We start from the raw sequence: 4,996 nt of genomic DNA, 5'->3' as shown, positions 1-4,996 counted from the left end.
TTTTGAAATTCGTGGGCGGGAAGCTTAGCAGTGGCGAACCTTTTTTGCCCAAAATCTAAAACCTGAAAAAAGTCCTGTTTCTGTTTTGAATTTGACGAATCCATTTTTTCTCCAAACGACCGTTCGAATAGGAAATTTCGCGTAGATCGATTTTGATATAAAAAAGTTTTTCATCGGAGGTCGTATGCAACCAGAAAACCCGTTTTACCGAAAGATGACGCCATTTTGCATAATATATCGAAATTCATTTTTTCAAATTTTGATGAAAGCTAGATTACATAATACATGGGCAGTTCAAAGGATTTTATTTTTTGAATTTTCTATCTATTTCTTTTATTTTTTCCAAACGAAAAGGCGATCCACGGGGGGGGGGGGGCTTGGTGCGCCACTACTAAGTGATGCCCAAACATTTCCATCATCCCCTTTACATAGCAATGGCGCACCTTGTAGAGGTGCGCCACTGCTACAAAAATAGCTGTGGCGCACCTCTGCACGGTGCGCCATTGCTATGTACTCCCTCCGTTCCTTTCTATAGTGCCTATTGTTTTTTGGCACGGAAATTAGCGCAAGAGTATTTTTTACACAAGACCCCCAGCTGAACGATTTGAGATCAACGTAAAATTTGGGAAATCCATATCTTCTTAACTTACCATAACAATTTTGGGAGCTGAACGATTTGGGAGCTGAACGGGGAGGGGGTAATTGAAAAAAAGCTAAGCTACAACCTTATATTCTGAAACAAATGCCAAAAATTTATAGGCACTATAGAAAGGAACGGAGGGAGTATAAGGCTGGGTCAAACCCATAGTCAAACTTAGTGGTGGCGCACCACAGGAGAGGTGCGTCACTACTACATTCTTTATAGTGGCCCACCACTTTCCGGTGCGCCACTGCTAAGTAGTAGTGGCGCACTGCCCTCCTGGTGCGCCACTAACACCCATCTTACGGGTAGGCCTTTTCCTAGTAGTGAAAGGATACAGTAGGCTGTAAGTGGATCTATTCTGTAAAACAAAATGCAGAAGGAAAAGTGGAGAGATATAAGGCAAGACTCGTGGCAAGAGGATATAGTCAGACTTATGGCATTGACTATGATGAGACGTTTGCACCAGTGGCAAAAATGAGCACTGTAAGAATATTGATCTCTTGTGCAGCAAATTTCGTATGGCCATTGCATCAACTTGATGTCAAAAATGCATTTCTGCATGGTGATCTTCAAGAGGAGGTTTCTATGAAGATGCCACCAGGATTTGTCAGACCTGAAACTAAAGGGAAGGTATGTAGACTGAAGAAATCTCTATATGGTCTCAAACAATCTCCACGGCCTGGTTTGAAAGGTTTAGACAAGTGGTGTGTGGCATGGGATATGGTCAATGCAATGGAGACCATACCTTATTTTACAGACATTCTGAGCAGAAAATCACTATCCTTGCTGTGTATGTTGATGATATTATTATCATGGGAGATGATGATGTGGAAATCGCAAAACTGAAAGGATGCTTGAGTCAAGCCTTTGAGATGAAAGATTTGGGAAAACTTAAATACTTCCTTGGAATAGAAGTTGCAAGATCGTCAAAAGGGATATCACTATCTTAAAGAAAGTATACATTTGATCTCTTAGATGATATGGACATGCTGGGGTGCCGAGTTGCTTCAACACCTATTGACCAAAATAATAAAATCACATCAGAGTCTGGAGAACCCATAGACAAGGAGAAATATCAAAAACTTGTTGGAAGACTAATATACTTATGCCACACGAGACCAGATATATCATTTGCAGTGAGTGTAGTGAGTCGCTATATGCATGACCCGAGGGATGGACACTTGGAAGCAGCTCAAAGAATCTTGTGATACTTGAAGGGCACTCTGGGAAAAGGATTGTGATTTAAAAGTAATGGACACCTAAATGTAGATGGATATTATGATGCAGATTGGGCTAGCTGCTTAGATGATCGAAGATCAACCTCAGGGTATTGTGTTTTTGTTGGAGGAAATTTGGTGTCATGGAGAAGTAAGAAACAATCTGTTGTCTCAAAATCAACAGCGACGCAGATACTGAGCTATGTCACAGGGCATGGGTGAAATATTGTGGGTACGAAACCTTCTAAGAGAGCTGAAAATTTTAAGGCAAGGAAGCTTGAAAGTGTGGTATGATAATATGTCTGCCATAAACATAGCAAACAACCCTGTTCAGCATGAGCGAACTAAACATGTGGAGATAGACAAATTCTTTATTAAAGAAAAGATTGATGCAGTGATTATCTCATTGGCATATGTGAGATCAGGACAACAAGTGGCAGACTGTTTAACAAAAGGGGTGGGATCAAAGGAGTGTAATCTTGCCTGTGCCAAGATGGGGATGATTGACATTTATCACCCATCTTGAGGGGGTGTGTTGGATAACTTATTCTCTGGTGTGGCCCATCTGGCCCAGCCCAATCCTGACCTATATAAGGTGCTTCTATCTCTATAACCCTAATAAGAGTGAGTTCCTCCCTGCAGCCTCCTCCTACCTCAGGTTAGGCCCTCACCTCTGTCCACAAAATGAAACCTCCAAGCATGTTGTTCCAAGTTGATATCTTCAAGAGCGCTCCTCTCCTTGGACATCCAACCAACTCAGACTCCTGATTCATTATTGTTGAAAGAACGTTATGTCATAAAAATATGCTTCCTTTTTGTGATGAAGGTGCATGCAGAATTCTTGAAAGATGTTTAAAAACTTATCGGGTTTGTATGGGATTCAAATTTGACATGATGAATTAAATAGCTACCAGGTGTGGATGTTGTATTTAAACATTTGCTATATAGTATGGCAGAAACATGATGAGGATATGACTGAACACAGTGAGAGAAAAAACAGTAGATGTTGTTGTGCCATTGTTATTTCGGGAACTGATACATGCTGCATTCTTCAGTACAATTCTTAGCTCATCATCGATGCAACTTGCAGCATAGAATCGGTCTTAAAAGGAGCAATATTTAGCTAACCATGTGTTGCACATTTTCCAGGAAATATATTTTTTACCATATACAGAAATCGACGACTTAATATTAGACACCAGAGGATACGAGTTTTGGATCAAGCAATCACATTTCAGAATGACGAATGAAGATGCACAAGGGTAAAAGAAGTGAACTGTTTTGTTGCTGGCATGGTTGGGCCCTGACATGATGAGCCTCGGGGACCCACGAGACTTACGCCTTCATATTAAAATGCTATGATCCCGCTTGTGATATACTTGTAGATGTGTCATGTTGAACTTTCAGTTGTCCCAGGATGTTAGTTTGGTTATGTGCTATTGTTTAAAGTTCTGGTTGTTTTGGTTTTGTAACAGAAAGTTTGGTGATGTGGTGTAAGGGTAGTAAAGTCTGGAAGTTAGCCAGCTTTACTCTGATGGGAGTCTTGTAAGCAGGATCTGAAACCTGACTATCTCAATTTCAGAAATGAAATTGGGGCCGTGTGGCCCTTTTCTCGATTAAAAAAAGAAGAAGTGAATGTGTGAGGAGTTTTACTTCAGAAGCGATGCATGAGACCGCCGCTTGAGAATGAATGGGTTTCTTTGTCTCCTCTGGCAATATGTGCATATTCTCTTTAAACCTGAACCAGAACATACAATTCAAATACATTTTAGTATAACCACAGTGGAGGCTTGTACATGTATAAGGCGTAAATCGTGTTGAAAAGAGAGCAATCCAAATCCAAATAAATAAAAGAGAAGAGGCTGAGTCTAGACTCCCGTGGCAAATCGTCCTGATACCTGATAACCTGAACCAGAACATGGGCCTTATTCAGAATTACAGTACAAGATATCATGCGACAGTGCTAATTTAAGCATGGTTTAAATCAGCATTTGCACGCATAGGGATTTGTTTCCACAAGAGTCATGGCGAGACAGCGCCTGGCTTTTCAGAGCCCCAATCAGCGGCGCGGCGACGCCGGTACTGGAGAAGAGACGACGTGGTAGAGAAAAACTGCTCGCGGGCGTGCACAAGCAGAGGACTTATGGATGCTCGTCGGTGCGGTGTTCGTCGTCGTCGCCGTCGCCCCCATGATCGTGCCTGGCTTTTCAGAGCCCCAATCAGCGGCGGTGCAGTCATCCAGTCCAGACAACGCCGGTACCGGAGAAGAGACGACGTGTTAGAGAAAAACTGCTCACGCGCGTGCAGGAGCAGAGAACTTATGGATGCTCGTCGGTGCCGTGTTCACCGTCGCCGTCGTCCGCCATGATCGCCAGGCCGCCTTCCACATATCAACTGGAAAATGACGGGTGAATAATCTGAAGCTGGAACTCGATGGTGCCTCCTGCGTGAGATTGGTTGCGTTGCGTCTTAGCGCCCATCCGGAATCCGGATTGCTGTGCTTCTCCGTCTTCGACTCCAACTCTATCTTTTTCCTCGATCAGAACACATGGAACTATGAATCCGGCTCGGCTCTGGCTGTCATGAATCCGACTCGGAGAATAGCAGTTCTCGATCAATATAAGGGGCAGGCACCCACCCGTTTACTCCCATCGAGCAAACCACGTCCGCTTCATCAGACAAACTCTTGATCGAGCGTACGTGCTAGCCAGCCAACAGCGCGAGATCAATCAAACCCATCGAAGAGCTAGCGAAGCAGCTAACATGGGCTGCAGCATGAGTCGTCTCGTGAAGGCCACCATCGCGCTGGTCATCCTGGTCCTCCTCTTCATGCCAGCGGCCATGGCGTCCACCGTAGCCAGCTTCGACGCCACGCAGAGCCAGCACCTGCCGCTGCCTCGCGGAACCGTCCGCGGACCAGAGAGTGTCGCCTTCGATGGCCAGGGCCACGGCCCCTACAGCGGCGTCTCCGACGGCCGCGTGCTCAAGTGGAACGGCGACAAGCTCGGATGGACCACCTACACGCACGCCCCCGGCTACGACAGCAAGCTCTGCACCGCGTCCAGGCTGCGCCCGGAGACCGCCACCGAGAGCCGCTGCGGCCGCCCGCTCGGCCTGCGGTTCCACCAGAAGACCG

The sequence above is a fragment of the Lolium rigidum genome, chromosome 5, assembly GCF_022539505.1.
Source record: "Lolium rigidum isolate FL_2022 chromosome 5, APGP_CSIRO_Lrig_0.1, whole genome shotgun sequence".
Classification (NCBI taxonomy): domain Eukaryota; kingdom Viridiplantae; phylum Streptophyta; class Magnoliopsida; order Poales; family Poaceae; genus Lolium; species Lolium rigidum.
Note: the sequence above shows the minus strand (reverse complement) of the source record.